Source organism: Mus pahari, chromosome 19 (assembly GCF_900095145.1).
Source record: "Mus pahari chromosome 19, PAHARI_EIJ_v1.1, whole genome shotgun sequence".
Classification (NCBI taxonomy): Eukaryota; Metazoa; Chordata; class Mammalia; order Rodentia; family Muridae; genus Mus; species Mus pahari.
This window is the reverse complement of record NC_034608.1, coordinates 41721198-41740388: the sequence shown is the minus strand read 5'-3', so window position 1 is coordinate 41740388 and position 19191 is coordinate 41721198. Positions and strand designations below refer to the sequence as shown.

The 19191-nt window shown below is 42.5% G+C and overlaps 1 protein-coding gene across 3 annotated transcripts in view; it reads right to left on the bottom strand.

The window, feature by feature from the left end:
* Zmat4 (zinc finger matrin-type 4) overlaps window positions 1-19191 on the bottom strand; it is a 381839-nt gene that overhangs the window by 257708 nt on the left and 104940 nt on the right. The window contains exon 1 of one of the 3 annotated variants that reach the window (XM_029532287.1): window positions 6481-6546. The exons of 1 other annotated variant lie outside the window; for it this stretch is intronic. The gene's annotated coding sequence lies outside the window, so the exon portion shown is untranslated. Of the gene's footprint in view, window positions 1-2640; window positions 2723-6480; window positions 6547-19191 lie in introns of those variants that run through there. One more of the 3 variants, XM_029532288.1, reaches the window with a different exon arrangement.

Here is a 19191-nt window from a genome sequence, read left to right as displayed (position 1 = left end):
GAAGGGAAGGGAAGGGAAGGGAAGGGAAGGGAAGGGAAGGGAAGGGAAGGGAAGGGAAGGGAAAATAAATGACAATCCTTTCTCTGAATCCATTAGTGAGGAAAGAGGTTGGGAGTGGAGGCTTCTTGGCAATTTCTATGACTGTACACTGGATAGTCCCCTTCAGGTTCTGAGGTCCTATTTACACAGCTATTCCTGGTGCTATGACCAAAGCCTTGCAACACCTTGGAAACCATGATGGCCTCCAGGGTAGAAGTGAAGATACCTTAGTTTCTCCTTCATAAGTACCCACCCTTTTCTTGGACCCGTCCCACCATTGTCTCCAACAACCAGAGTCAGATCCCACACCTCTAGCCACAGCTGACCCTGAGGAAAAGTGGCAGCCAGCCCTCTCAGAAAGATTGACCATGGGAAAGGATGCTCACACTTTGTTCTCAAGCCTTTAGCATGCTGTGGCATCTCCACAAAGCCTGGCTCTCACCACATCCCCATCCGAAGACTCTGAAGCACCTAGCTGGATACCTCCGACTGACTCCTCTACCCCACCACCTTCCAGAGAGCCCTTGAAGTTTGGCACCGTAATGTGACTCCACTTATTCTAGCAAGTGAACTTCCCACAGAAAGTTAAAATTAAATTGCAGCAAAGATGTTCACTTTAGCATTACCTACTTTCAAAAAAAAAAAAAAAAAAAAGGAACACAGAGGCTTGGTCAACAATAGAAGTCTTGTTAAAGCAGCAGTGGAATGGCCTTATGCAGAAGGGAGAAAGCAGAAGCTCATTTGCCAAGTAAGAAATATAGAATAAAAACTACCAAGCACAAAGCTAAACTTTGCAATGGCCACAGTGCTACCAGAAAGTGATGAATAGGAAAAATATCTGTTAGATAAAATGGAGTATGGGTTATTATTATTATTATTATCTCTTTAACAAACCTGCCTGTAATACCACATGAGCATGGCAGTGGCTCACATCATAGTGCTCTGCTTTAAGTTCACTTTTTATGTGAATGGTCATATCTGGTGAAAGTCACCACTGCTCTGAAGTGCTCCCACTGTGCACTGGTATAATTGGCCCTCACCAACACTGAAAATTCAAATTTATTTTTTTCATTGGGATACTTGATATTAGATGAGCCTTCTCAACCCACGCACGCTTTAAACTTTCTTTTGGTAAGAACGATGCAATTGGGATCTCCACTGTGTGGTAAATTTTCAGATTCCATGTATGGACAAGATACTGAGGACAGGGATCAGTGTGTCCACATCAGCAGAACTGGGCCCTCTGTTACAAACAGACACAACGACGACAACGGATTCTTACACACTGTCAAGATGTCTCATTACCGACAATGTGTACTGCCTTTCAAAGGTATAAAAGTGACAGAGTCGCTACCAAGTGAAGTTAGCTTCCAGGAGGAACCAATACTTCAGGGTTTAGTTGGTGAAGTTTCAGGAGAAAGAAAGGAACAGGCAAAAATGAACAGGAAATAACGGGGTCTCTCCTGCCTTTATATTTGTATCTTAAGCAAACTCCTTTACTTTCTGTTATTTAACTATTTACTTATTTATTTATTCACTCTACATCCCTATCTCAGGACCCATCCCCCCTCTCCTCCCAGTCCTATACTTGCAATCTCCCCCCCATTACCCCTCCCCTTCTCTGAGAAGAAGGGAAAGCCCCTTTGAGTGCCACCCTACCCTGTGACATCTAGTCACCATAGACCTAAACACATCCTCTCCCACTGAAACCCAACTAGATAATCCATTTACGGGAAGGGGTGTCAGCGGCAGGTAACTGAGTCAGAGACAGCCTCCCCTCCAATTGTTAGGGGACCCACAGGAAGACCAAGCTGCACATCTGCTCCAAACATGTAGGGGACCTAGGTTCAACCCTCTGAATGCTCTTTGCTTTGTGGTTCAGTTTCTGTGAGGCCCCATGGCCCCAGATTAGTTGACTCCATAGGTCGTATGGTACCCTTGACCCATCCAGCTTGCTCAATTCTATCCCCCACTCTTCTACAAGATGCTGGGAACACAGCCTGGTGTTTGGAGTGGGTCTCAAGTCACCGGTAAAACCTTCAACCCAAACTTGTTCTACCTACAAGATGTGCAGGGATAAAGATGGAGCAGAGATTGAGGGAATGGCCAGCCAATGACTGGCCCAACTTCAAAACACATCCCATGTAAGACAGCCAGTCCCTGACACTATGGATGATACTCTGCTATGCTTGCAGACAGGAGCCTAGCATAACTGTCTCCCGAGAGGCTTCATCCAAAAGGCTTGACTTTCACTGAAAGCGCAGACATTCGAGCTTCCCCAATGGTCTAGGGAAATCACCAACTCTTCAACTTTAAATAAAGCCTTTGCCCTGCCCTGGGCATTCTGTTGAGTCAGACCCATCTGAAGATTAGTTTCTTTAGCTGAAACAATCTCTTGACACACAGAGAAGCTATATAAAGCAGAAACGCGCTGGGGGAACAAAGCCCCATTTCAGATTGCTAGGCAGAAGCAAGGAGATCATGGGAACTGGAATTGATCTGTGCTTCACCCGAATAATCATTTTTCACAATTGCACATTCCTCTTTTTAAAAGCCTAACTCACGCTCACTACCAATGAGGGTACCGGCTTCTCCTCTTACAAGATGTGGCGGTCACAAAGCACGTTTGTATTTGCATAATTCCTCCAGCAGCCTTCAAAGAATTCCCACATTCATCGTCTCATTTCATCCTCGGATCTCAGTTTTGAGGCTGGCAGGAGAGGTGCGATCTTAAATAATCATCATGGTCCATTCTTGATTTCCGAGATAAGTCTTTTACCATCTTGTTCCGACATAGCCATCTAACTAAACCTCCTCCAGAAACCAGCCTAAGAGAGCCAAGAACAGCAAGGAAACGGAGCCTAGAACGGACTGATAATTATAGAACTGTGATTCTCACAGGCCGCCATCTCTGAGATATTTTGAGACAACAAACATCAAGAGTCTAACTCACTGGGATTTAGAGAATTGTTGTCCAGTGGGAGATAGGGATTCCCTCCAAAGAATGAAAGGAACGCTATCCTGGTAGGACCCTGTCTTAGGGGTTTTACTACTGTGAACAAATACCATGACCCAGGCCACTCTTATAAGGACAATATTTAATTGGGGCTGGCTTACAGGTTCAGAGGTTCAGTCCATTATCATCAAGGCCGGAGCATGGCAGCATCTAGGAATGCATGGTGCACGAGGAGCTGAGAGTTTTACCTCTTGTTCTGAAGGCAGTTAAGACTGACTTTCAGGTAGCTAGGAAAGGGTCTCAAAGCCCACACCCATAATGACACTCTTCCTCTATCAAGGCTACTAGTGCCTTGATAATAGTGACTTCTAATAGTGCCACTCCCTGGCCCAAGCATATTCAAACCACCACAGATTCCATTTCAGGGCCCATGACTTCTGGGACCTGCATGTGAGCCCTAGCACTTTGTCAAAGTCAAAGGCAGGAAAACCACAAGAGTTAGAAACTGCTAAGAGAGTAGTCTCCTCCTAGACGTCTGTATCTTCTGCTCTTACCATATACGTAAGCTGGGCCCAGAACCTTCCTACACTGAGTAAGTGTGCATGTTGGGTCAGATAGGCAGGAAGAGGAAACCCTGAAGGAAGGCTTTGCTGTTTCAGAAAAGGCCAGAGATGCCTAGACTCACCTTACAGGTCTCTGTCATGGGCTCTGAGCTACTTCCAGGGTTCGCAAGTACTCCTAGAACTGCAACTGGACTGGAAGACCCTGAACAAATCCCAGTAGCTTGGCTGACACACACACAGATGCATGCAGTAGACCTTTATGGTCTCTGGCATGCCAGGGGTGAGTGGCACACAGTAAACTTTACTTTATGGTGCAAAGGAAAGTTCCCATGCTATTGGGGATGGAAACCAGGGCTTTGCTTGTGCCAAGCAGTCAATTGCCTGAGCCCCACCCACAATCCAAGGATGGATTTTAGCCGATGATCAGAGGAGAGGTCAAACAATTATTTTCCAAGTATGTACAAGGACAAATAGAAATAAGTCGTAAATGGTGTACACGCTGTGTCCGTTAATGAGAGAGAGAAAAAACATAAACCAAGGGTATAACCTGAGAAATGAAACTAGACAGCTGATTGAGATGATACTGTCTGAGTTAATAAAGGAAGGAAATTAAAAATGCCATCACATAACGTGAAGGTCCTTCACAGCATTCAAGAATGGAAAACATACCACAGATCTTTGCAGAAGTTAAGAGAAACAAAATGTGTGTTAAAGAAAAATAGGTTCAAGTAGCGAATGAGGACTTAGGTGTGACATCGGGAGAAGAATTCCAGTACTCTGAGGTAGAACCAGAAGTCAGGACAAGGCAAGCTGGAATGAAGTAAGACCCACGTCTAAAGAACAGCGGTGGAAGGGGTGGGCATTGAAACAGGAACTTACATTTACAAGACCAGAACTCATACATTATAGCTGCATTGATACAAGATGTAAACAGATGAAGTAAAATTAAAGGCCCTCAAATGTACTGAAACTAGCTAGTTCTGGCCAACCTTGAGTCAGGAAATTTTTAAGTGGCTAAGCAAAAGAAGCAAGGGCGATAAACACGCAATGACGTGGTGAGGGAAACGCCCTCCCAAGAAGCACTACACAAAGCAGGAGCCTCAGTCAAGGGTTCTACTGCTGCAGTGAACACAATGACCCAAACAGCCTGTGGAGGAAAGGGTTATCTCATGTCACAGCTTGTCGTTCATCATCCAAGGAAGTCAGGGCAGGAACTTCAGGGAAGAACTGGGAGGCGGGTACAGAGGTTATCATCAAGGAGGGCAGCTTCTTGCTTGCCCTACATGGCTTGCTCAGCCTGCTTAACCTATAACACCCAGGAGCACCCAGCCAAGGATGGCACTACCAGTAATGACCTGGACCCTCCCACATCAATCAACCAAGAAAACATCCCACATGCTTTCTCAAAGGCCAATCTGGTGGGGGGGGCATCATTTTCAATTTCTCTCTTCCAAAATGAGTCTAGCTTGTGTCATGAGTGGACAGAAAACCAGCCAGCACGCAGCAGTATTTGCAACAGGCCTTTGACGGAATATATCGCATCACTAATTCATACAGAAAAGGCAATATTAGAGTAGACAAAAGATATAAATAAAATTTTAGAAACATGAATAACCAAAGGCACTTAAGAAATTCATCCAAATGCAACCTGACAATTTTTAAATTAAAAAAAAAAAGGTTTACTTTTTCTTCCATCAAAGTGGTGCTGATTCCTCAATTACACATAATCCGTTTTGGCAGTAAAACTAACGTTGATATTTAGCTCAGAGGTAGGCAAGTCCATAGAACCTTGCTGGGGAAATTGGACAATAAGCATCAAAAAGGTAAAGCTTAATGCGGTTAACTGTCTTACTTCTATGAACTTACTTCAAGAATCAATTAAAGACTCGTACAGAATCTGATTTATGAAGGTGACGATCAAAAAATGAGTCAAATGCCCTAAAAACAAAGGTAAATATTATAAAATATTGTATGACAGATGACCACACGGTCATTAACGAACAGAACACTAGCCAACAATATAGATATAGTAATAATAAGAAAATGGCAGTTTTAAACAAGAACATGAAGGATATCATGCTCATAAACAAAAATACTAGTACACATGTATACATGTTCATATCTGTGATATAAGTCTAGGGAAAATGTATTGAGCTATTTACATTGTCTAATTCAGCAACTCTCAACCTTCCTAATGCTCCAAAATTTTTAATACTGTTCTTTATGTGTGACGATCCCCAACCATAAAAGCTACTTCATAGCTGTATTTTAATACTGTTATAAATTGTTGCATAAATATCCGATATGTGGGGTATCTCATATGAAAGCCCCAAAGGAGGCATGACCCACAGGTTGAAAACGGCTGGTCTTATTGCAAGTGATTTGAACTTTCTTATGTCCTTGATTTTTCTAAATTTTTTTAGACAAAAATCATTCCATAGTTAAGGAGGAGAAAACCCACAGTTTTCTCAATTCATTACGAAAGTGACTTAGCACCCGGATAGTCTTGCCTGAGTCTCATCACTCTGTATGGAAGCAGAAAGTACCAGCCCTCCACTGCTGTCTCCAAACCCACATGTCGCACTGTGAGTCGGAGAACAACACCCGGGATCTTTAGCAGCGTGTGCAGGCAGGAACCTTAAGGAGATGCCCTGATGGGAGACTGTGCTCAAAGCCTAAGCTCTGAAGAAAATGGACTCTGCCATGAAGCATGAAGAAGGAAAAGAGCCATTACAGGGTATACTACACATACAAGATGCACATACAAGATAGAGTCACTATGACCTCTGTCTCTGTGAGCAACACACTTGTAGGTCCGCCCCCTCATCGACTTCCCCCTTCTCCCCTCTCCCTCTCTCTCCCCCTTCTGGTCCGCAGGCTAGTCATTTCCCTTAGCACAACTGAAAATAGTCTCACTGGCACCTTGATGACAGACTTCTGGCTTCCAAGCTGCAAGGAAGTGTGTCTCCCGAGTCCTCCAGCCTGTTTTGTCTTGCTCCCGAGTCCAGCTGAGCGATGCATATGCCATCTATCTAAACTACATGTTCCCTCAGACTCCTTTTGTATGCAGAAATAGACCCATCCTTTCAAACATGGTCTCAGTATTCCTAGAATTAGGTCACGTTGGTTTGGTTTTGTTATCTTTTTTTTTTTTTTCCTGAAATATCATCGTTTAAACATTTGGTGTAAGAAATGTTTGTCCTTCATGAGTCATGTATTAGCATGTGTTCCATTAGGGCATATGCATTTGGGTTAGAGAAGACTGAGGATAGAGGGGTATAAATTGTATAAACATATTTGTACAAAATCCAAACTGCAGTCTGCAAGCGCAAGCAACTACATCAGCGCATTACAATTTTAAATCAAAGTCTTGCAATTTAAAAAAATTAAATCACCACCAAGACATGGAGAAAGGATCCCCCCCCCCCTGTGGAGTGTCTGGAGATAAATGCATTTCCATGATGTCTGTGCATTCTGAGCAGTCAGAAGAGAACAAGAACGGGTTTTGCTATTGGGGGGTAAGGGGGGCACAAAAATGATACTCTCTGCTAAGCCCCTCACAGAGCAGTTAATGCTAGAGAGGATCAATGATTAAATGAAGAGATGCCAGGGCCGTTTGAAGGAACAAAACCCCCCCAGATCCTCTGAAATCTGAAAGCTCTAAAGCTTAGTCTAACACCAGCCAGTTCCAGGGACTCTTGGTTTCCTTGAGAACTTTCGCAGCTGTATCACAGGGAAACCTTAACTGCATACAAACACCACCTCCCAAATAAATCCTTCTGTGGCCGTAAGCAGAAGACACGTTTGAGTGAAGTCCAGTCTATGGAAATTACCCCGTAATAAGAGTATTTGCCCTGTATGGCAGTGAGCTACAAGCTATTCCAATAGCCAAAAAGAGGTCTGCAGAATGAGTGGGCTCACGTGTGCTGCTCAACCTGTCTGATGGCCTCTTCCCGTCCGATGGCCTCTTCATTCCATATAACATTTTCACATTAGAGTCCCCTTCTACCCTGTTATTTGCAAGCTGTCATGCACTGTGTAAGCACTCCCAAACTGAACTCTGTTCTTACAACTAGATCTTTAGTTCCTCTTTATTTTAGTAGACCTGATCCATTTCCATAATGTGCTCTTATTCTTCACAGAGAAGTTTTCTATAAATGCCCGCTAACTGTTTAAGTAACCAGGTGGATCACATGACAGGATAAAACTTAAGCGGACTCCACTTTAAACAATATATATGGATAAAGCACAATAGCTCTTTGTCGGGGAAATTATTCATCCTTCAGAAAATTATATTTTAAAAGACACATTACCTTGCCTACACTTGAAATGTAACTACATTTAAATTTTTTTTACAGGGAGAAGGAGAAATACCTGTCTCTCGGGATGAGCGCCCAAGCTGGCTATCTAATGCCAAGTGTTCAGCCCTGAAATAGTATCCATATAAATAAAACTAAATGGACTCAGCAGGTTTATGTTTTTATATCTTTAGGCACTAAAGATATAAACCAACAAACAAACAAACAAACAAAAAAAAAACTGGAAGAGACGAAGCCATGATTTTGAGAAGGGAGCATGGGAGGAGTCAGAGGAAAGGAAGGGGAAGATGAATGTAGCTGCATTTTAAATTAAAACAATAAAGAAAATTATGTTTGTGTTATTATTAAAACAACTTATACATGTAGATAACATTAATAATCCACAAAGAGAGGCTGCAACTTTTATGAGGAGAACTTGCCAGTGTATAAGAACAAGAAAAAAAGTAGTACACCATCTCTTGCCCCGGTGCTCACCACCACACCTCTACATATAGACAGAGGTGAGCTAGTTTTATACACAAAAAACACTACGTCACTGAAGTGTGTCACAGCTGGGAGCCTGCCTACCATTAGCACTAAGTTCTAGGGTCCAGATCTGATACCAAGAAAAAAAAAAGGTTTCATGGTACTGTTTAACTTAATGATGGGGAAACAGGATTTCCCCCCCCCCTTTGAATCTCATACTGCTGAGTCCCCAAACAGAGTTAAGCATTCAGAAGCGTCTTTTCTTTTTCCGGAAACACTTGTTTTGGTTAACACTGCTTTTCAGACCCTCAGAGAGAACCTGCTGTATGCTTCCAGCTGCAGCTCCGTAGCTGACAGCCCATGTGCCACCTGCTTTGCAAATGATCTGTTTGCCTACACCAGTCCCAGCTTTCAGTCTATTTGCAGGTTGCTTTGAATTATCACAGGATTCAAGAAAGAAAAAAAAAATGGAGAATTTCTGAAATAATTCCTTTTCTCTAGACAGGTGGTTCGGTAAACCATCGTTTTATTTAAGCCATACTCCCAGGATGTGTCTAGAACCTCTACGTCCCTCAAGCAACAAACTAGTTCTTTTGAGGGCTGAATTGGACACTGGTTCCTGGATCCCACTTCAGCACCTGCCTTTACAGAGGAGGCAGAGCCTTTACGGAGGAGGCGGAGCCTTTACGGAGGAGGAGCCTTTATAGAGGAGGAGGAGCCTTGACGGAGGAGGCAGAGCCTATGCTGAAGAGGCAGAGCCTACGCGGAACCATCATTTCTTTCCCATGCTCTGTCTAAAGCGTCCCCAGGACACCAGCTTCTGCCTCATAGAGTCTTTCAAAGGCTTTCATACCAAATCATGGAAAGAATGGCAGTGGAGGACCTGGGATTCTATTTCCTATGAGCTACTGAATGGTACCTAGGAATGAGAATGCTGACAAACCACAGCATGACTCCGCTCCTTTTCTGGACCCGGCTGCCCCTCTCGCCCTCGTCCCACTCGTCCTTGCCCACACAGGGAAATAGAGATAGACGGGTCTCAGGGGATTGCTGGCCAGTTAGTCCAACCAAGATGGTGAGCTCCAGGTTCAGAGAAAGAACCTGTCTCAAAAAGAAAAAGAGTACATGAAGCAAAATATCTGATGCCAACCTCTGGCATCCACATGTACACACATGGGTGCACGTACCCACCCGCGTGTGCATATGACACAAATAACAACTTAAAATTCAACTGAAAAGCCATACACGTGTGATATGCAAATGGAAGGAGGGACACTGGGGTGGGAAGGTAATCAAGGAGGAAGGATGAGGACATAGGGGAGGAGAGGGTCAACCAATGAAAAATCCAGAAGGAAGCCTGGAACTTTGTAAGTTAATTAAAATGAAATTCTTAAAAATTGTAATTTGTTTGCAGATGACAAGACCCTGATACATCTATTGGGAAAAAATGTATCAGAATGACTAATTCGGAACTAATTCAACCAAGTTGCAAGATGCGTGATTAACATCTAACGCCCAAGTGCTTTGCTAAATACTAATAGTGAACAATCCAAAAGGTTAATTATAAAAAGGAATTAACTTATAGTGGTGTTAAAATAACATTTAAATGTAAGCAGATGCTGAAATGATAGGAATTTCGATTAGCCCACACCATGCTGGAAAGAACAAACCTAATGACATTTCCTAGCTCAAGTTAAGTTCTAGTGGCCACATCAGGGTGGTGTAAGGACAGCTAGTTATGGGGTCAAGGAAAGAGAATTGAGAATCCACAAATGAACCGTTTCATTTGTGGCTGAATGATTCTGGAGGGCACCGAGATAATTCAGCAAAAGTAGTATTGAGGTAACTAAATATCCACACAGCCTCCCACATATTAAAACTATGAAGCTCTTTGAAAAAAAAAATTCAGAGTAAATATGTGTGACCTGGAACTAGGCAATCACATTTGAGACATGGCGATAAAGGCACATATGACAAGAAGAAAAATAGACAGCTTGATCCATCTTGTAAAAACTTTGCTTCAGGGACATCATCAAAAATGTCAAAAGACCCACCAGCATAAGCAGAGGGAGGCTAGACCCAACTTTAAGTCTACCCAAGGCTAGCCCCACAGTCAGACCTTCAACAGTCCATCCCATTCTAACACACCACGGGTCATACTGTCTTTGCTTTTATTACTTGCCTTTAATTAGTTTGTCAAATAGTTTTATAGTTTAGTGATTCCCCAGCTTTTATCATGGAATCCTGCACCACGACCTCTTTAGCAAAAGACAGTGTTCTGATGAATCATCTATATTCTAAAGAGCAGACTATCCGTAAAGGATGCTTGCTTTGAGCTGACGTACGAAGAAATCCCCGCTGTCTGCAGAATGACGTTAGACCAAAAGGACAGAACTGCCTGTCTACCTTTGGGCTGCTTGCCTGTCTTCCTCGAGCACATGGTCTGTATTCTATGATTTCTCCTTTGCCCTCATCATTCTTGACACTCTAATTTCCACTCAGAGTTCTTCTTTAAAGACAGCCACAGATAAAGGGGCATATATGAAGGCATCCAAGACTCCAGAGAGGTGCTCAAACACTGTAAGCATGTATTCGTGGTAGACAGTGTTTTTTTCCTCCAAGCGAAATAACATCTTCATCCAAATGTGACCAGGGACCACGTGACACCACAGCACCACATCTGCTCTTGACTTCATGCCTGGTAGGGCTGCCCATTTCTGTTCCTGATTTGCTCTTTCGTGTAAACGCACTGGACTTTAGAGGAGTGATGAGCTGGGATGCAAAATTATGACTATTTGTTTTTGAGCACAGACCGAGGGTTTAAGCTGTCTTCAGCTCCTCTCCTGATCACTGCAGATGTTTCGTACTAAACACAGGAGCCAAGGGAGGCCACTGTCGCTTGTGCCTTTCTTCTGTGCAGAATTCAGGATCCAGCAAAACTTAATTCCTTAAATACCTCCATCTGTTCTCCAGTTCTTTCTTCTGGACTTCATCAAGGGGTTTATGTGGATTCCAAGTTACATTTCGTCCAGTTCTAACTGTTTCTAGGGAAGGGTGAAGTTACACGCCAAGAAGGGAGGAAAATAACTAACATCTAAACCTACCAATATTCTTACATTTTAATATTCTTTGTTAGATTGAAGAGTAACAGAAAATAAACCCTCAGCTATAGTTTGTTCTCTAAGCCATTAATGAACATTATACACAGATGTAGATTCATAACACGGGGATAAGTCATCTGAAATGCAAACTATTTAAGCTGAGCCATCAGTGAGTCAGGGAGCCGCTCCCCACCCTGCAACACACACAAATTCTCCTGTGAAAGCTCTGCACTCCCTTTCACAAACATCCATTTATTTACCACTCTCAATCAGACTTCCTGGCCCCCTTACTGGCCAGAATTCGCACCGCTGCTAGTTGTAGCGTCTTTTGGTTTCAGGATGACTAATACTCTGACCTTCAAAGACTCTGGGCCTTAGACAGACACAAGCAGACTGTCCAAGCAGGGGACTGGAGTTGCATGATATCGAAGGCCATTCTAGACTCAGTGCTAAACGCAGATAGAATATTTTTCTAAAACCATCTGCAGAATGGATAGTCTATTTCTAAGTATAAATATATGTAGCGTCGCAAAAACAACTTCATAAGAAAAGTTTAATGAAATATCATTGGGTGTACATAAATTAATTTCAAGATGCTAATTTGATTCCTTAAGGTGAAACATAACCATTCTAACACCTTTTTTTCTTTTTTTTTTTAAATTAGATGTTTTCTTCATTTACATTTCAAATGCTATCCCCTTTCCTAGTTTCCTCTCCAAAAATCCCCTATCCCCTCCTTCCTACCCTTATTCCCCAACCCACCCACTCCTGCTTCCTGGCCCAGGCATTTCTCTATACTGGGGCATAGAATCTTCACAAGACCAAGGGCCTCTCCTCCTATTGATGACCAACTAGGCCATCCTCTGCTATACATGCAGCTAGAGACACAAGTCCCACCATGTGATTTCTTTGATTGGTTTAGCCCCAGGGAGCTTGGGGGTTCTGGTTGGTTCATATTGTTTTTCCTCCTATGGGGCTACAAATCCCTTCAGCTCCTTGGGTCCTTTCTCTAGCACCTTCATTGGGGACCCTGTGCTCTGTCCAATGAATGACTGTGGGCATCCCCTTCTGTATTTGCCAGGCACTGGCAGAGCCTCTCAGGAGACAGCTATATCAGGCTCCTGGCAGCAAAAATCTTGTGGGCATCTGCATTAGTGTCTGGGTTTGGTGGTTGTTTATGGGATGGTTCCCCAGGTAGGGCAGTCTCTGGATGGTCTCTCCCTCAGTCTCTGCTCCACACTTTGTCTCTGTAACTCCTTCCATGGGCATTTTGTTCCCCTCTTCTAAGAAGGATCGACGTATCCACACTTTGGTCTTCCTTCTTCTGGATTTTCTTCTTAATCACCTTAACATCCCAGTCAAGATACCCATATTTTGAAAAATCTCAAATCAACTTTAGCTCTCCATGATCCTAACACAGAGATTTTTGAAAATGCATTTGTGGTGGTCTAATTGGAGTGGCCCCCATAGACAAATGTATTTGAATGCTTACTTCATAGTGGCACTGTTAGGAGGTGTGGCCTTATTGGAGTAGGTGTGGCCATGTTGGAGGAAGTGTGTCACCGTGGGGGCAGACTTGGAGGTCTGTTATCCTCAAGGCATGCTCTTAGTCTTTCTTCCACTACCTGCAGATCCAGATGTAGAACTCTCAGCTCCTTCTCCAGCACAACATCTGCTTGGGAGCCACCATGCTTCCCACTATGACGATAATAGACTGAATCTTTGAAAGAGTAAGCCAGCCCCAATGAAATGTTTTCCTTTATAAGAGTTGCCATGGTCCTGGTGTCTCTTCATAGCAATAGAAACCCTTACTAAGATAGCGTTCAAATCTCTAGTACTAGATGATGATAAGAAAGAACAAAGGACTTAAAATGATGGCCTCAGAATCTGCCTTAAACACATGGAAGAGGGGTGGGGGAGATGATGGGTTCAGGGTGCAGAGGGGAGGGGCAAGGGGAAGGGGCATGGCAAAGTATCAGAGCAGGTCTCAACCAAGTAGAAAAGAGAAAAACCAGTCAAGATCAACGAAAGCAGGAGATCAGCAAAACTCATAAGCCTCTAGTTGGGCTACTGAGAGGGGAAGGCGGCATCCTTCACCACCTCTCACACCTACCCCAGTCTCAGGAGAGAACGCCAATGCCATCTCAGCATGGACGCTTACTCAAGTGGTGTGGGGGACTTCCTAGCAGTCGGTTACAAGACTTAGGATAAGATAAACCCATTGCTGAAAAACAAACGACCAAAGCTCACTCAAGAATAACAGGAAAGCCAAAGGAGAGTGTGTTAAAAAAGAGCTTGAATCTATACTTTAAAAGCTTTTCTACAAAGGAAATATCATCATTGTAGAGATTCATCCAAAAATTTCACAAAATATTCAGAAAGGAAGAGAACCATTCCACACAAATTCTCCAAAAAAAAAAAAAAACAAACAAACAAAAAAAAAACAAAATGAGAGGGGAATACATTTAAACTCATTGTGATATAAGCATGTTTTTGATAACCAAACAGACATCACAATAAAAGAAAATAAAGAGCTCACTGTCTTCGTGAGTACAGATTTGAGAACATTTTGCAACAATTTTAGCAAATCAGCTCTAACAATGTATAAGGAAGATAATGTATCAGGGCCAACTGGGATTTATCTCAAAACACACAGGGTAGGATTAGCATTTAAAAATCGATCATAAGAATCCCACATACATGCAGAGCATAAAAGGTAGGAAGGCCTCATAAAAATTGTAGTGAATTCTAAAGGAAATCCAGCATAAATTCCTAGTTGAGGAAAAAAAAAAAAGAACTTAGATTAAATAAAGTAGAAGTGTGGGGCTTGGGAGATGGCTCAGTGAGAACACATGTGCTACAAAGGCATGAGGATCTAAGTCAAGGTCCTCAGAGCTCAAGTGTGTAAAGATAGATACAGTAGGGTGTGTCTGCAACCCCGATACTCCCACAGCAAGATGAGAGGAAGAGACAGGGAAATCCTCAGAAACACGTGTGAGCATCATGAATACACAAATCTATTAAAATAAGCACAACCACACTAAGTAGGAGACATAGAAGAAGGAAAACCATCCTCAACCTGAGTAAACGTGACTACCAAGAGCCCTGGGTTGGGATGATACTCAGGGTTAAAGGTTCAAGGTTCCCAAGATGCAGTAACTCTTTGTGTGTGATGCTGCCGTGGAGAGCAAGAATAGGACCAACTTCAGGCTGCTAATGGATAGAACGAACACATGATGAACAAAGGCTGACCTTCTCAGGGAAACAGAATTCACAGCTGTAGCTAAGTGGCCCAGGAAACTAACCAATGACCCACTGTACTGGATAGCTTTGTGTCAACTTGACACAGCTGGAGTTATCACAGAGAAAGGAGCTTCAGTTGGGGAAATGCCTCCATGAGATCCAGCTGTAAGGCATTTTCTCAATTAGTGATCAAGTGGGGAGGGCCCCTTGTGGGTGGTGCCATCTCTGGGCTGGCAGTCTTGGGTTCTATAAGAAAGTGGACTGAGCAAGCCAGTGGAGGCAAGCCAGTAAAGAATATCCCTCCATGGCCTCTGCATCAGCTCCTGCTTTCTGACCTGCTTGAGTTCTGGTCCTGCATCCTTTGGTGATCAACAGCAGTATGGAAATGTAAACTTGCTTCTTGGTCATGATGTTTGTACAGGAATAGAAACCCTGACTAAGACACCCACAGTCAGTAGTCCCATAGGCAAACTACTGTCTGTAGGAAAAGAAGCCAAAAATGTGTAGCAATCAGCTTCAAAAGAACAAAAACAAAAATATGATTAATTATTGATAGCTTACCTAATTTTATCTCCATTTCCAACTGAATATCAGTTGGGAGAAAAAATTCTAAAACTAATCATAGATTTCTTCACTTCCAGTGAAGCCAACAAGACTTCCCCGTGCCCACGGGATCCTGACTGGACACACCTGAATTTCTTTTTTTCCATTGTAAACCTTCCTGCTCCACTGCCAGCCTTTGGTTGGTAATGGGAGGGGGGGTGACTCTCCATTGTAGAAGCTCCGCATAAGCATGTTTTGCACGTTATCATTAGTTAAGAATCTCATAAGCAAGCTATGTGAGAAGAAACTACCAAAGAATACCTTTAAAAAAACGTCTAGACCTTGGTGAGTATGCAATGTTTTGGGATAGAAGGATGAAGCTACAAAATCAACTGTTTGGCAACGAACAGGAATTTACTTAAAGCAAGGTCACCTGTGATAGCATCAACAACAGGAAAACTAAAGGGGTTACCTGACAAAATATGTACAGGAGGAATCAAAGAAGAGCCAAGTATTTAGAAATGTATGCTGTACATGGCTCAGTGTTATCCGAATGTCTATTCGCCTATAAATTACTTATAGATACAGTGCAATTCTGATCAATATCTCTTATCTCTTATTTACAAAAATTAAAAAGCTGATTTTAAAATGAATATGAGTATGAAGAGTACTTCGAAAACTCCAAACAACTGAAAGTGAAGAAGGATATAAAGAAGGATTTATATACCCCTTCAAGAGTCACTATGATGCTATAGTAATCAAGAGACTCAAGAATTATATCAGTATAGAAAAACAGATCATTGAAACACAGTGGCCAGAAATGGATACACATATATTATCAATTGATTTATTGACAAAGATGCAAAAGATAATTCAGAAGTAAACAATCATAATACTAACTATAAAACCTAGAAAAATATGACATGGGGGCAGGAGAAATTAAAAGGAATGAATTTTTGACACACACAACAGCATTAATATAATGTGGAGCATGTGTTAAAGGCTTGGTGTCTAGGTTAATGTCATTGGAAGATTGTGTCTAGGCTAGTGTCACTGAAAGATGGTGTTGAATTTCATGTCATTGGAAGACTGTGGAGCACAGATCAGTGTTTAAGATACTAAACACAGATAAGTGTTTAAGATGCATTTCCTTGTAAAGATAGTAGACCCCAACCTCTTCTTTCATTTTTACATCCTAGCCATGAGGTTTTACCACATGTTCTCATCATGCCATGCTAACTTTTATAGGCCCAAAGCTAATGATGCCATCCAGTTATGGAATGGGACCTACAAAACCATGAGCCGAGATAAACCTTCCCCTCCTTATAAGCTGGTTTTCTCAGGCATTTCACTGCAGTGACAGAAATCTGACCAACACAGATATGTCAACACAGCTGGACCCCACACTTTGTGATTATGCCCCAATCAGACTCTACAGCATGTAATGTCTAGTAATGGAGTATGTCAGCTATGGGCCAGGCAGTGGAGAGAGTGAGAGAAAGGAAACTGGACAGGGAACAGGTAAGATTTGTTATAGACAAGCAATCTTGCTTCCTTATCCATGACTACGGTTTCATAGATACTGACAACCAAAGCTGGCGGAGGTAACATTTAAAATAAACAAGTTATTATTTGTCAATATACTTACATAAAAATCAGGGAAAATATCTCCTATTTCAGACAAGAAGTAAAACACCTTTTCCAGAGTTGTGTAACTTCTAATAAAAACAGCATGAAAAAATATACAGGTCCTGTAAGGACCAAATCTCAACTCATCACACCTTATGAGAGAGATATGTGGAATATTGAATATTTCCAACAAAATCTACTTTCACAATGGCCATATCCCCAGATTCTCAGCTCCAAGTAAGTGACTTTTATGAATGTTCTTCACCAAATCTCTTGCCCTCTGGAGTTTTGTTGGATTCGATACACAAGAATCATGTAGGCAGGCCTGGATCCATGGTATGTATGGCCACAGAAAGTTTCAGTATAAGAAGTCCAGTATCAGGAAATAATCACCACTGAAAAGATGGTTCCTTACTCCTAACTCCCAAGAAGTAGGGCAAGTCTAACCATGATGAATGGGAGGCAGCAGGCACAAGGAGTGACCTGGGTTAGTCACACAGCAGGAGAGGGAAGTTTCCTGACAAGAACATTTCTTCAGATTTTCCCAGGAGAGAAATGGTGAGGAGGGATGAACAGGGTTAGCACTTGTAAGCTGCGAAAGTTTCAGTGAGCCCTAGGGCACAGGGACAGTCCCTAGCCATCTGGAACATGACTCTGGGGTGGTTAGGGAAGCTAGACTGAAAGACTACTGTGGTCTACACTCTGGGTGGTTGATTTGTACTTGAAAAAAATGGGAGGTGTGGGAGAGATGGCCAACAAGAGGCAATTCTAGTTGTAACGTAGCTGGCGTGTGTAGCGCAAGTGCATAGGGCAGATAGTAAACACATAAGGCATACAGGAGGAGTTAGAAGCAGGGTTGACAGCCCAGCACAGCCCAGCACAGCCCTACACTTGATTGACGACTCTTCTGTCAACGTGTCAGAAATCCTCATTTTGTTTTATCAAGACCCCAAGCACTAAGATCGAATTCTTCCTGGCAGAGTAAAGGCACAATCATGATTCCTTATTCCTCCTTCGGCTCATGGCTTACTACTAGTGTCTTTCTTTACCCATCTGCCAACAGCTTTACAAAGTAGTCCACTGTAGCTAGGACAGTTCGTCTCTGACTCCCCAAGTTCCTCTTTCTTGAGAGGAGTAAGCTTCTTGCTTCGAGGATACAAAGAGGACCATCACAGGTTGCTGGATAAGGACAGGCACCCAGACCTAGTGAGGCAAAGCACAGGTTTGAGCAAGGTCCAAAACCACAAGGGAATAGGAATCAATAGGGAATAGGAATCCATAGGAAAGCTCTCTAGGAAGTCCCAGGACAGCAGTCCATGAAGCTAACTAAGCATTGGCTGCATCCCCAGGCTGAGGTAGCAGGAAATGAAGACAGGCACGAGACCAAAAGGGGCAGAGTAAGCCTTACCAAAGAAAGCACTTAAAGGCAGACAATAGTCTGGACTGACTACTGCTGACCTCCAGAACCCAAACCAAATGCCTGGAGATTTGGATATTCCTTACACTGAGAACAGTATATTTCATCACTCTGTGCGGGTGTGGTATACCCCAGGGCTTCTTGACTGAACCTGCGATGACAAGGTCTCCTCTGCAGATTGGAAAGTTCTGCTAATGGGACTTCCTTGGGCAGGTCCCTTGATTGCTGAGTGGCCACACGTGGGGTCAAGGTCACTCTAGTGCTGAACACAACCAAGGTGGACCCTGACCTCACCTCCTTGGGGATTAAAAAGCAGGCAGGGACTAGGTACTGGACAAACAAGTCTAGACAGACCCTGGGGGATAAAACAAGCTCACATTTGTGCTATGTTCATTTACCAATAATAAAAATCCTATGTTCTCCATTCAACTTTAGCTACAGGCTGAGAGCATACATTGTGCTAAAATACATGACACTATTATTCTGAAAATGAAAAGTGAGCAGAAGTTGGCAATTTCTAATGGTTCAGCTTTATATGTCTTTCCTAATCAGAATATATATATATATATATATATATATATATATTCATTTTCAGATTGGGAGGGAGACAGGGATAATCTGGGAAGAGATGAGGGAAGGGAAGCTGAGAAGAATACATATGAAAAAAAATATTTTCTAAAAAATTAAGAAAGATCGTGTCTAGCCATAATATTAAATTTCCCAAAAAGGAAATATATACGTTTTTAAGGAAGCATACCACAAACATTTATCACTCAGCCATTTTTTTTTTCTGTTTCAATAAGTCACAAATATTCTAGAGATTTAGAAAGAGCTATGAGCAGCCTCAATGTATGGATATATATACAGGATTAATCAGAAAAAGATAGAAATGAGCCTCCAAGATGTAAAAAAAAAA